This window comes from Perognathus longimembris, chromosome 7, assembly GCF_023159225.1.
Source record: "Perognathus longimembris pacificus isolate PPM17 chromosome 7, ASM2315922v1, whole genome shotgun sequence".
Lineage (NCBI taxonomy): Eukaryota > Metazoa > Chordata > Mammalia > Rodentia > Heteromyidae > Perognathus > Perognathus longimembris.
The window spans coordinates 18,533,657-18,548,143 of record NC_063167.1 but is presented as its reverse complement, the minus strand read 5'-3'; positions in this window follow the sequence as shown (position 1 = coordinate 18,548,143).

Genomic DNA, 14,487 nt, shown 5'->3' with positions numbered 1-14,487 from the left:
GCACAATAATAAATCAGGTTGGGATTAGCATTAACTTAGGAGACAGGTCCATTAGCTCAGTAAGCTCTAACAGTGACCTTCTAGGATTTTCTAAGGAAACTCAAAAGCAAGGAGGTTTGCGGTATTTCTTTTAAAAAATAAATTCACAGTGACTTTTCTATTCAACAGTTTTAAAAAAAAGAATGATCTCTTCTGAGATTGTGGAAAAGAATAGGATGCCTGCTTTGCTTTCACTACTTCTGCTCCAGTGTCTTGGGAGTCCCTGTCAGAGCTATCAACTTAGAAGAAATGGAAGCCTCCAAATGGGAAAAGAACACATAAAATTATCTCTGCTCACCAGCAATGTGATCTTATATGTAGGAAAAAAAAACCAACCCTAATTCACACACACACACACACCTGTGAAAACCGATTTAAAATACGGTAAAGCTACAGAATGCAAAGTCAAAACACAAAGGTCACTTGCATTTCTACAATAACAACAAACTCCAAAAGGAAGCTAAAAGAACAATTCATTTACAATATCATCAAACATAAATAATTAAATAAAATGCTTAGGAATTAAGCTTAAGCAAGGAGGCAAAAGACACATACACTGAAATCTTCCAAACATTGAATGGAAATATTAAAGGATGTGCAGATAAATGGAAAGGTGTCATGTGTGTGCGGTGTGTGTGTGCATGCGTGTGTGTGCATGCGTGTGTGTATTTATAATAGGACTTAGGTTTGAGCTCAGAATCTTGTGCTTCCTCAGCTTGTTTGCCTGAATGAAATTTTACAGCTTGGATGGTAAACACCAGTCAGTTAAAAAGGAGCACGAGGTGGTGGAGGAGGAGGAGGAGGAGGAGGAGGAGGAGGAGAAACAACTCCAAAGAGACCATTTCAGACAGAAGGAAGACTTTGCACAGAAATAAGAACACACATAAAAAAAAAAGAGCGGAGAACACGTGTCTGTATAGGTAAACAGAAAGACAGTATAAATGCATGTTTTGTAATCTATTTTTCTTCTCACATCTGACTTAATAGACAACAGCACAATGCCGTGATTAACAATCTGTGTTGATAGGCTGATAATATAGAAAGCAATTTAGGTGACAATGATAACACAGGAGGAAGGGGGTTGTAATGCTTTCTCGGAACAAATATTTTTTTATACAACTGAAGTAAAATTGGTGTTCATATGAACTAGATTGTTTCAAACTCATATATTCATTGGAATCTCCAAGGTAACCACTAGAAATAATTTAAAAGTACAGTAAAAGAAACAACAAGGAAATTAAAATAGTAACAGTGGAGTTTAGAATCCAACCTTGGGTTAGCCTGATTCTTCAGTCATGGTCACCAGGCCTTGTCCACAACTCTCTCATGACCTTCATGTTCTCTGTGTACAATAAGGTGGGAAGTCTGGAGACCATAGCCCTTGCTTTCCACACACAACAGCTCAGAGAGGGATGTGGGATGTGGCTATTCTGTGGCTTGTTTGTGGTTGGACCTGTTCTAGGACTCTGGGCTCTGGCTGATTTTCCTCAAAGCTTATGGGATTTAACCACACACGCAGCCCCTGGTTCTACATAGTCAAGAGCTTCAGAATCATCTCTTCAAGAAAGAATGTATCGTCGCATTATGCCAGCCTCCAGTCTCTGTTACCCTGACTCTGGAAGCCATCAGAGTCAGGAATCTATAATTCAAGTAGAGACAACCCCTTGCCTATCCTCTTCCCACAGGGCTGTGATGATGTGCACACACATCATGTAGAGGTAGGAAACTTTGGGCTCACCCAGGCCTCACTCTACGTCGAAGCTTCCCTCAGCATCTTTAGATGAGCTTCAGAACTTCCTGATCTTTTAACCAAAAACCTACTTGGAGCCTGGGGTTGTTTTGTGCTTCTTACCCCTGAAGTCCCTCCCCTGGAACTGTACTGAACTTCAGGGCAGGACCAGATCTTACCTCTGAGTTCTGGGACAAGCCAGTGTCCCTGGCACTTTGGCCCAACCGAGCACAGCAATCTCCTTCCCCCTGGCATCGCCATCAACTCCGACTGAGCCAGGCTTCCTCCCATCTTGCATCTCCCTGCAGAGCAGGGTGCTGGGACATTTGTCAAATCCTACTTGAGAAGAATGTGCTGAGAACCATGGAGAGGCGGCAGCCTTTCTCAGCTAGGGAGGAGGACAGCAGGAGCGGGATGGAGTTGTCTGGGGCTGGGAACAGTCTTCTGCCATGAACTTGGCCTTGGCCATAGGCAAGTTCCTGTTCTGTCCCAGTCTTGAATCCCTCATCTGTCGACTAAGAAGAGACCATCTGTTCAAAGTGTTGCTAAGAACACAAAGTGGAAGAGGAGTGCGAGGCCAGGCTGTGGTAGGAACTCATCTATAGCAATCATGAATATATATTAAGCTCCAGGCTGAGCAATGTCCTGTCACTCTCAATGCATCTGCACCATAGCCCCTGGAAGGGCCCCCTTCAAGGTCATACTAACAGATGAGACCAAAGTGAACAGGCTTGGGTGTGTTGTTCTATCATCTTCTCCACTTACCAAATACAGTATGGATTACCTGTGCATTTCACCTTCCTGAAGGTCACAGCAAGGAACACACCCATGCTACAGGCTCCCTATGTTCACAGGAGTCCTGGGCATAGAGGTGGTGAAGGAGTCGAAGTTCACCTGACCCAGCAGAGCACCCTGCTTCCGCTCTCCCCTCCTCACTCCTGCTCATCTCTCCCACCTATTTAAACTCTGCATCCAGCCAGTCCTGCCTCACATATTTAGAAAAGGTCTGGGTAGGTGAACTTTGGGGTGAGGACAAGGAAGAAGACAGGGACAGGCAGCCAGTGAGAGGAGCACAGAAATGGCAAGGAAAATAAATGCCTGGAATGTTTGGGCTGTGACACAAAAGACTCTCATCAGGTTCAGATCAAGGCCTGGCCTCTCCTGCTGAGTTTGGGCTCTCCACTCTCCTCCCCACACACTGGGAGCTCCACTTTGCTTCTGTGCCTGGGCCAGAGTAAAATGGACACCTGGAGTTCAGCCAGGCTGGCCAGCTGGAGCAGCTGCCCAGAACCTGGCCAAGGTCCTGAGCAGCAGCAGGGACCCACAGTAGAGCCCAGAAGCCAGAGTGCCTAGCAGATTATCTGTATGTGTGTGTGTGTGTGTGTGAGAGAGAGAGAGAGAGAGAGAGAGAGAGAGAGAGAGAGAGAGAGAGAAGATAGAGACAGAGACATAAGATGGAGACATGGAGAAGCTTTGACGCATCTCCACAAACAGCTTCCATCTCTTCCATAGCAGAGAGCAGAGAAGGGAGTAATGGAGGATGGACAAGACATTCCCCTTTCTCAGCCCAGAATTGAGCCCAGTGCCCAAGGCCAGCCCAAACTTCAGACCCAGCCCAGTGCTCTGTGCTCCTCTCTGATGGTATGACTGCCAGGCTTGGATCCACTTCACTGCTTGGAGGCACAGGATGCTCCATCAGTGTGTGTCAGGGGTGGAGGGCATTGCTGGAGCTGTCTCACCTCACAGATCATCCTGACCTTGGGATGTAGAAGAGGCCAGGACCCCACCAACAGGCCCCACACTGTACCCCCAGGAAAGGAGAGGGGAGGAGAGGAGAGGAGGGGAAGGAATGGGAGGGGATGGGGATGGGAGGAGGAAGAGGGAGAGGGAGGCTCCACTCATCCTAAATTTCAAAATTTCTATGCTCCCTCAGCTTGGATGGGGGGATGGGGGAGGCTCTGTGTGAGGAGCCGCAATGACAAGGATGAGGCTTGTTATGATGCACGCACACTCACAGCCTTCTCCTCCTTCTGCCCTGAGGAAAATGTTCCTCCTCACCCATTGGGCCTCTCCTCTTTGAAGATGAGATGTCTTTGTGAGATGTTTCCATATCTTTGGAGATGCAACATCAAAGGGACAGAAGACAAAAACAAGGGAGCAAGCAGTAGAATAAAGGAATCTCCTTCTGTAATGAGGAGGTGGGTGTTGGTGGAGGAGGTGATAGAGAAACAGCCATGCCACTGTGTTTGGGAAAAACAGGAGATTTCCTTCACAGTGAGGTAGGTAGGGTAGCTTCAGGACTTGAGGGTCAGCAAATGCTGCCAGGAAAAGAAACCCTAACACTCAAATTGTAACCTAACCACCATGTGACCAATGGATTTACCAGGAAACAGGAAACTAAGCAAAGGAAAGAAAAAATAAGAATAGCAGGTTGTAAAGCAAATGATTAATCTAACCCTGTCTTTAACATGGCTTAAACTTCCTGGGACAGCAGAGTTCATTATGAACCTAATATACAAGATAATTTACTTAGCATGCCCCAAAATAATGTTAGGGGCCAAATGTGATGGTACAGGTCTGTAGCCTGTAACCCTAGCTCTTGCAAGGTACAAACATAAGGATGGTAAATTCCAAAACTGCTGGGGAAAAATGGCAGTAAGACCCTGTCTCCAGAGCAAAAAACAAAACAAAACAAACAAACAAAAAACCTGAGGCTTTAACTCAGTGGTAGAGCACTTGCCTAGCAAGCTCAAGGGCCTGGATTCAATCCCCAGAATCACAATACACAACAAAAAACAAAGGTTTGTTTCTTTCCTTCAGTGGTGAGGGGCACAAGCAGGTGCCTGAAGACATCCTCCAGGCTGAGGAGCTGGTCCCTGCCACCCTGGGAAGTGTCCCAACACCTTGTTCCTCCCTCTCCCATCCACAACACCTTTGGGACTTGTCTAACAAGACTCTCTTGAGCTCAAGCATTTGAGTAAAGGATCTTGCCAGGTACTAGTGGCTCATGCCTATAATCCTAGCTATTCAGGAGGCTGGATCTGAGAATCATGGTTCAAAACCAGACCAGGCAGGAAAGGCCCCACAAGACTCTTATCTCTAATAAACCACTCAAAAACCAGAAGTGGCGCTGTGGCTCAAGTGGTAGAGTGCTAGCATTGAGCACAAGGAGGCTGGCCCTAGTTCAAGCCCCACAACTGACACCTCACCCCACCCCCACCCCCCCCAAAAGGAGTAAAGGGTCTTGTTCCTGTAAACTCTGCATGATTCCTTTGACATGGCCCATAATAACCCACAGGACCAGCATCAATGGGAAGCCATTGGGAGCTTGAAATAAAACTCAACACTCCTGCTGTGTATAGTGGCACATGCCTGCCACTTGGGATGAATCTTGTCTGGACCAGGTCAATGTAAGACCATATCTGAAAAATAAAAGCAAAGAACACCAAAAGCTAAAGTGCTGTACCTGTGTCTCACATGGAAGAACACTTTCCTAACAAGTGCTAGACCTTGAATTTAATCCTTACAAAATCAAGAAGTAAAAAAATCGGCATTCCTTTCAGGATAATGACTTGCTGTTGCTGATTTTTTATTGGATTGTCCTGTCTTTTGAAGTTCAACTCTGAATTCAACAGTGCCTGCCTCAAGTTCAACACAAAGTTGAGACTAGGCCTTGTGGAAGCCCAGGTGTCATTGGTTATGTGTCCCTCCCCAAGTCAGGATGCAGACCCCACGAGCTCCTCAAGACCCGGCCTCACTCTCATTCATCTCCAGGACCTTAACTCCTCTGCAGCTTCAGCAGCTTTGGAGTGGAAAGGGCCATGAAGAAGGTGGCATCTAATCGGTTTGGGAATTGGGGGCCCAGTGAGGTAGGAAGAGAAAGAAAGGCTCTCCAAGTGGAAGAGGAAGAATGAGCCACAGAAAGCAGGGAACTTGGTGCCCCTCAGGCATCCAAGAGAAGCAGGGCCAGTATGGATGGCTGCCAGGGCAGGGTGGAGAAAGGCCACTGAACAGAAAGCCCCTCAAAGTCATGGCCTTGTACAACTCTTTCTACCAACTGGAGGCAAACTTGAATGTAAAGACTCTCACTCTCGGAGCCCCAGTTACTTGCCCTCTGCTAGTAACAACAACTCCCATCCCCCTGTTCAGGTCCAGTGTTCTGGGCTCTCGCTCAGCTGAGCTGGCCTGCCAGGCACTCATCTTAGAGCACCCAACAGCATAGCCCAGGCAGCCTCTGGGAGCCAGCCCCAAGGGGACGTGAACTTGTTCTGCTGGGGATGTTCCAGTGGCTGCTGCTGTGGGAAGAGAAATGGGAGGCCAGGGGTCAGGGATCCAGGGACAGTCTGGATACAAGTCCTTGTAGAATAGAAGGAAAAGGAACAATGCTGGCAGAGCCCCTAAGAAAGGGTTACTGGGCGTCTGGATCTAAGTGAGGGTAGTTGTCTGAGTCCTATTTTATGGATGAGGGAATCAAGATTCAGAGATGACACGTTGCTTACTTGAGAACGCCTAGCTGATGAGAAACATCATAGTTTAATTCCATATCTGATGTACAAGTCACAGCTCTTCCCATCCCATGAGGCCCCTCTACCTGTGGGAACATGCTGGATCTTAAGACATTCCTTGCCATTCCTTACAGATGCCAAGGCTGAGTCCTGGGGAAGGAAGTCACTTGCAGGGTCACACACAAGGCTATTGGAAGGGCAAAATAGAAAACCAAGACCAACACTTGTTGGAATGGCCTCATTTGCTTTAAAGAATCCCATGTACCTTCAAGAAAACCAAGTATTTTATATTTACCTACACCACAAGTATCATTCTGATGTTTCTGGCTACTTTTTTAAATACTTGAATTTCCTCCAGCTGCCATATTTTTCCCCCACAGCCTTTACTAGTTTCTTTAGCATTTCCTTTAGTTAAGGTCTACTGCTAACAAATTTCCTTAGTTTCCTTTGATCTGAAAATGTTTGCATTTCCCTTTTGTTCTCAAGTTGTTTATTGCTGCTGCTGCTGCTGCTGCTGCTGTTATTTCAATACTAAGACTAGAACTCAGGACCTTATACTCTGTCAACTTTTTGGCTCACTGCTAGTGCTCTACCACTTCAGCCACACTTCCACTTCTGGTTAATGGGAGATAAGGATCTCTCAGATTTGTCTGCCTGGGATGGCTTCAAACTGAAATTCTCAGACCTCAGCCTCTGGAGTATATAGGAATTATATCAATGAAAATTGAATGATCTTTTTTTTTTTTTTTTGGCAGGAAGGGGGTGGTGCATTGGGGTTTGTGTAATAGAGCGCTGGATATACCATGCCCTTTTAAAGATGTCCCACTGTCTCCCAGCCTCCAGTTGCTTCTGATGAGAGTCAGTAGTCAGTGAAATCGCTGCTCCTGCCATGCCAGTTCCATTCCTCTGACTGCTTAAAAATGTTTCTAGCTCTAGTTTACAGTAGACTGACTGTAATGCTCCCACATACAATCTTCTTTGAATTCGTCCTGCTTGGGGGTTGTTGAGTTTCAATTTGTAACTATTTGTCTTTCATCAAATTTGGGAGGTTTTCAGATTCTTCATCTTTTCTCTTCCTCCTCCTCCTATCCTCCTCTTCCTTCTCCTCCTTCTTCTCATGCTATCTCTGTCACACACACACACACACACACACATCTTACAAGATTTCATGGATGTTGTCTTTTGGTATTGCTCTATAGATCTCTCACTTTGCTTTATTTCTTTTTTTAAAAAATGTACCTATTTATCCTTCCATTGAAAACTTTTGTTCCTGTAGCTCCAATTTCCATGATTTTTTCATCTTCAATTTCTGGTTAAGTCATCTAGTGCTCTTTATGTTTTTATTTTTTATTTCATTTTACTATTTTATTTTATTTTATATGTATAGAGGGATTACAGTTACATCAGTCAAGTACTGAATACATTTCTTTTTCAATAGTGTCACCCCCTCCCTCATTTTATCCCAGTTTTTTTTCCCTCCCAACCCTCTTCTCCCCCAGGTTCATTTCCAACATAGTGTTTGATGAGTACCACTGCTGAATTAGTTCACCCTTTATCCCACTGTTTCTGTACTTTTTAAAAATGAAGGTTGAATAGCCCTTTATCAGTGTTTTGGGTTTCAATATTTGCATTTTAAAAATATATAATGAGATATCTTGGCAATGAACCCTGTCTGAACACATGACTCAATATTTCATATAGGCATGAATGCACATAACCTGTAGGTAACTTTTCACACATTTTTAAATAATTTTGTACATCTAAAAAATTTTGTGGTGCAGGCATCTTGAGAGTAGTCAAAAATCTTCTAATTTTGGAGCATTTCAGATTTTGTCTTTTCCCATGAGGAATGTTTAGGCTATGTTGTCATTTTCCTATCTTGTTCATTTTTATAGCTTTTATTTCACCACTGGAGCATGTTTTACAGGCTTGGGTTTAATTATAATACCTGCTGAAAAACCTGTGCCTGATTGATCCTCGCATCTGGGTCACTTTGTGGCTCGTCTCCATAGAATAGTCTTTTCCTGATTTTTCCCCTGATTTCATATTCTTTATATTTGTGGTAATTTTTTTAAATTTTAGACTGAGCATTAAAAAAATAAATATGGGGGTGGGAATGCGGCTTAGTGGTGGAGTGTTTGCCTAGCTTGCATGAAGTCTTGGGTTTGATTCCTCAGTGCCACATAAACAGAAAAAGCCAGAAGTGGTGCTGTGGCTCAAGAGGTAGAGTGCTAACATTGAGCAAAAAGAAGCTCAGGGACAGTGCCCAGGCCCTGAGTCCCAAGCCCCAGGACTGGCAAAATAAATAAATAAATAAATAAACAAACAAACAAACAGAGATGTAGAATTCTACCAATATGGGTGGTCCTTACCTTTTGGTTTCCATGTAGGTACAGCCTGGGAGACTGCTTTTGTTTAGGTTTCTACCTGGCAGCTGCCATTTCCTGGCTGGGTTCTCAGTGTCCTGCTGCTTCCCACTGCAACCTTTCCCTAATGTGGCTGCTGAGGGATCACCCAGAACACACCAGCCATTCCTTCTCTTTGCCTGGTCTTTCCTGTCCTGCCCTTAAGATACAGAACAGATCCAGGGTGCTGATCTGGACAGCCATGCACAGCCAGCAGCACACCTCATTCCTTCATGCACTCACCTCCCTTCTCCCTCTGTTGTGAAGATCTTGGGATCTTTAGTCTCCTCTTGTGACATCTTTCCTACTGCATGGGACCTTTGCATGGCCATTCCCTTTTGCTACAGTGTACTCCTTACTTCATTTTTCCCCCTTTCTACCTTTTGATCTCAGCTTAGCCAAAATCTCCTCCAAGATGTCCTCTCCAATATTCCATGGCAAGGTCAGGAACCCTTTCTGTGCCATCACGGAGCCTCAGCACTTGCTGTAGTGATGACCACAGAAGAGCCACACTCGTCATATGATGCCTGGGCATCTGTCAGACCTACTGGACTGTCTACTCCATGAGATCATAGACCTGCCCTTGGTTCACACAGCTGTTCCCTGAGGGCCTGAAACTAAGAATACATTCTTCCTAAATCCTTGCTCAGGAACTGGTCACCAGCAAATAAGCCACCTCTCTGCTCTCAGCCTCATGTCCCTTTAGGAATATGACTTAGTCCTTTGAAGATGGCTTCTTTTAGGGACAGAACACAAGTGTCATAAGTATTTCCCCTGCAATGTGGAGCCAGCCTGCCTAAGGATGAGATCTGTACAAAGACAAGTGGAGATGAGGGAAGTGATAGATGGAAGGAGAGGACCCAGGAAGGAAGGGAGTTCCATCTACTCCAGGCTTTCAATGTGTGTTAGCTCCATTTACCTTCAAACATGTAATGTTACTTCCGCAGGAATAAATATGAGTCCATTACTTAAAGTTTCCAAGGTAACCAACAGGAGAACTAAAAATACAATAACATTGGCAGGAAGGGAGATGGGCTGGCACAGAAGTGAGCCGGAGGCTTACTCGTCAAAGCATAAAGCTGGGCAACAGCAATATACACATGTTCTTTGGCTTTCTGGGGGACTATGGGAGAAAAGGCCAAATGACAATCTATCACCTCTGAGGAGTAGACCTCGGGGTGAAAATGGTCCTGGGGCCACTGATTTTTATTATCAGCCCCTCTGTCCTGTAATTTTTAAATCCATATGCATGAACCAGCTTGCATCAATGAGATATGCAACCATCAGTTGGGCGCATAATGTAATTTCTGTTGCTGAAGTTGGCTTGGCTCAAGGAGCCCATTTACTTTTTGTTTTATAAAAATAAAATTTCACACTCATAACTAAGGGAAGTTAAACATGAAAAGCCACATCAGTTCAACGTGTTGAAAGTGATGTATAATTAGGATTTAAAAATAGAACCTTCAGTTTGGGTACCAGCAGCTTATGCCTTAATTCTACTTACTCTGGAGGCTGAGATCTAGAGGATTGTGGTTCAAAGCCAGCCTGGGCAGAAAAGTCTGTGAAAATACATAACCAGCCAAAAATAGGGCTGAAGATGAGGCTCCAAGGGCAAAACACCAGCCAGGCAAGCAAAATGAGCAAGCACAAGGCCCAGAGTTCAAACCTAGGTACCAGAAAAAAAAAAGTAAAATTATAGAGAACTGTGTAATGTTTGTACCATTCCAAATCCCAGTCCACTCCGCAACATCTATGCAAAACTCAAACTTCAATGTGATCAGTTTTTCCTTCATAGCAATTTTACTGGACTTAAATTTACCTAACGTTATTGACAATGTGGTGATTTTTATTTGCTGCTTTGCTATTCATTTATCTTCTTTAATAAAATGTCTGTTCAAATCTTTGCCCATTTGTTAAATGGAGATGTTTGCCTTAATGTTGTTTGAGATCTTTACATATTCTACATAAAAATGACTTGTTGGATATCTCTGGCTTAGCCTTCTTTTTTCTCAGCTTTTAAAAAAAATTTTATAAGTCTTTCACGGAGCCCAGCTTTTAATTTTGATGAAGGTGGATTTGTGATTCTTTTTGCTTATAGTCTTTTCCTAAGGCCCATGGATTTGTTCATTTATTCTGGCTCCCTTCCTTACTCATAGATAGCATGGACCCCAATTATGTTCTAAGCACAGAAGACACAGCAAGATGCTCCCTGTCCCTACAGAGCTTACAGTTCCTACTTCTGGGGACCAGTGCCTCATGCCTGTAATCCTAGCTACTCAAGAGTTTGCTATCTGAGGATCACAGTTCAAAGCCAGCCTGGGCAGGAAAGTCTGTGAGATGCTTATCTCCAATTAACTACCAAAAAAACCAGAAATGGCACTGTGGCTCAAAGTGGTGGAGCACTAGCTTTGAGAAAAACAACTCAGAGAGTGTCCAGGCCCTGAGTTCAAGCCCCAAGCCTGGCAAAAATAAACAAACCAATAAATAATAAACAAAAAGGTTTTATACTGTATGGTTACATTATGTGTTACATTACATTATGTATGGTTTTATACTGGAATCCTTTTATAAAGGGAAGGATCATGATATAAAGGAAGGTCCAGGGAAGGCCTCACAAGAAACTCAGGTTAAACTGAGTCCCAGAGAAGTAAAAGGAAGAAGAAGGACTTTCCTGGTGACAAGAACTGTTCAAAGGGGGCTGGGGATATAGCCTAGTGGCAAGAGTGCCTGCCTCGGATACACGAGGCCCTAGGTTCGATTCCCCAGCACCACATATACAGAAAACGGCCAGAAGCGGCGCTGTGGCTCAAGTGGCAGAGTGCTAGCCTTGAGCGGGAAGAAGCCAGGGACAGTGCTCAGGCCCTGAGTCCAAGGCCCAGGACTGGCCAAAAAAAAAAAAGAAAAAAAAAAAAAAGAACTGTTCAAAGGCCCTGAGGCAGGAAGGAGGCTGGGCACCCTAGGAACAGAGATCTCAGCCTGACTGGCAAGTCTGTGAGCTCCTACCCCCAGGACCCTGTGAGGCAGGGCCATGAGGGCTGGGCTAGGGGTTTGTGGTTTATTTATTCTTTCACACTAGATAATGATGTCACCAGGTTTCTGTGTTCAAAGCTCTTTAGTGAACGGGCCTAGGGAAGGGAAAGGGGAAAGAATATTCCAAGGAGAGGCAGCAGCTGAAGGTGGGTCAAGCTGTTCCAGGGCCTGCCAGGAACAGGTGGCCTTAAACAGCCAGCCAGGGTGGGAGGGGGAAGAGGAAGGGCAGGTAGCACACATGAGGATGGGTCATCAGCCAGCCCAGGCTACTGTGGGCTTCGCAGGCACTGGGTGACAAGTTTGGACTCTTTCCTTGAAGGCAGCAGGTATCTGAAGGCCCATAAAACACAGCGATGTGAGCGGACACAATGTTCAAGACCCTCTCTCAGTTCAGCCTCACTTGACCCTAGCTAGACCCAGCTCTCCCTACCCCAGCCAAGAGTTCAGGGTGGAAGGAGGCTTGGCAGAGGATGGGGACAGTGGGCAGCTATGACTTAGAAGGAGCATTTGGGGCCTTAATGGAGACAGCTCTGGAGTCCTAGGCATCGGGGCCCTGCCTGGCTCTAACCCTCCCCAATGTGTGATGTGGTTGAGTTGATGAACTTCTGTGATCTTTGTTCCAACCCCAGGAAGAAGGCTGAGACCCCATATTCCTGGGACTTCTGGGGGCTGGACACACTCCTGTGTGAAGTGAGACTACTCTGAGCAATGGTCCTGTCACTGTGAGTCTATTTTTCCTCCACTTCCCCAAAGGCAGAAGGGCTGGGGCTGTCACACCTGTTTTCCAGATGAGAAACTTGAGGTTTGGAAGAAGCCACTGTCCCTCCCTAGGAGGTGGCAGGCAGTGCCAGGTCACTGGGGGCTGAAGGAGAGAGAGTTCCAGTCACTCCTCACTGGAATCCTATGGCCCTGTCTCCTTCTCCCACTCACATCCCAGAGACCCTGCTGTCTGTTTCTCCACCAAGATCCCCAAAGCACAAATCATGATAATCTTGCATCTCTGACCTCAGACTCTACAGATGTCTGTCAGGACATCTCCTCCCAGGGGTACCTCTCCCAGGAAAAGGACAGCTTCCAGGTCTCTGCAGGATGGCTTGAAGTTGTTCCCTCTCCGGAGGGACTCTGCCAGCTACTGGTTTCTGGAGATGGCTCTGGATAGTGTGACCGGTGACCTGGAGGGGACAAGATGAGGACAGAAAGATAGATCAACAGTGGTGACTCAACCAGAGGACCAGGAAGGGCTCAGGTGACCAAGGAGGGGGTGGGGGTGGGGCAAGATGGCTCCTCCCACTCCAGTGACCTCCACACTGTGCCTGGTATTCTGCAGGTCAGGGGTGGCAGGGGCTGTGGGATCACGTTGCTGAGATGCTGGACAGCACCTCCATTAGAAGGATGCGAAGCAGGAGCTTTATGTCCATGAAACACCATAAAGAGAAGCTAAGGAAGCTTTCTCTCTCCTGACAACAAAGACAAACACATTTGTTTCCATGGTACACTAATGTTTTTGGAGACAGAGTGATTGTTTTTCCAATCTTGCACTGAAAGCAACAAATGGAAGCCTCCACCTGCCAAGACTGTCACTTTCTCTGCCAGGCCCCACTCCACCTGCTGTGACAGTCACACTCACCACCTCCCAGCACCACAGGGTGGAATTCTCCTCTCCTCCAGCAGCAGCCACTCAAGGCAGCTCCCATCCCACCAGCAGTGCCTGCCTTGGTCTTTGGGCCTGGGGCTCAGCTCTGTCCTTTTATAAAAATGCAAATAGCTACACAACCACATAGCCAACAAAAAATCACTCTGTTCTTTTGTCCTTCATTGGTAAATGAGTCCCTTTTCTAAACCAGGTGGGGAGTTAAAAAAAAAAAAAAGAACATTAAAACTGTGTCCACAGTTGCTATCAACTTACGAGCTGATCTTGTGCTCATTTAGGTTCAGGGGAGGACAGAGGTGACAAGGAAATGAGTTGTGAGTGATGTGAGGGGGTTGTGTCCAGGAAACCCACAAAAGGAAGACTCAGTGGGGCACTGGTGAAGTTGTACTGTGGATGTAATGCATCAGGGAAGAAGAGAACCTGGGTGGAGAGATGAAGTTAGGGATTGGTATTGGAGAGGAGGGCTCTCCCATTTACCAAGCTTATGGTCTGGTCACAGATGTGGCTTTTTCCTAACTTAGGGATAAGGTTGCAGGGAGTTCTGATGAATGGATCTTTGTAATGACCTCCAAGGATGGTGGTTAGTTCAGCTCTTGTTACTGTTCCAGCTTCTACTTCACATGTTCCCACCAAGATGAGTAGACATTCCTTTGGAAACTCACCTGTCCACTCCCATCCTATTGTCTGAATAACCCACTCTCAGCTCCAAGGAGGGATTTAGATTGGTTTAAACCATCCTGACAACAATGATTGGTTGAGGGAAGAGCATGTGACTCAATAGACCAATGAAACGCAAGGTGGTATTTATTGGGGTTGTTGGAAAGAGCTGCCTCTTTATAGGGAATGTCTAGAAGGTACTCCACATCATCTTCTGGGTACATTGAAGTGAGAGTGTAGTCATCCAGAGATGAAGGTAGTACATGAAAGAAGATGGGACAGAGAGAAGGTCAAACGTGGTGCCAGAGCCGAAATCCCCAGATCAAATGGCCTCTGGATGGACTCACTTCCACAAGGCTCAGTTAGCTAGGCCACTAAATTTCTGCATTTGCTTCAGTGAGTTTATTTGTTTCTGTTTGTGTTATTTTCAACTACAAAACTTCCTGACAGGTCCATGGCATTTCTCAAGAA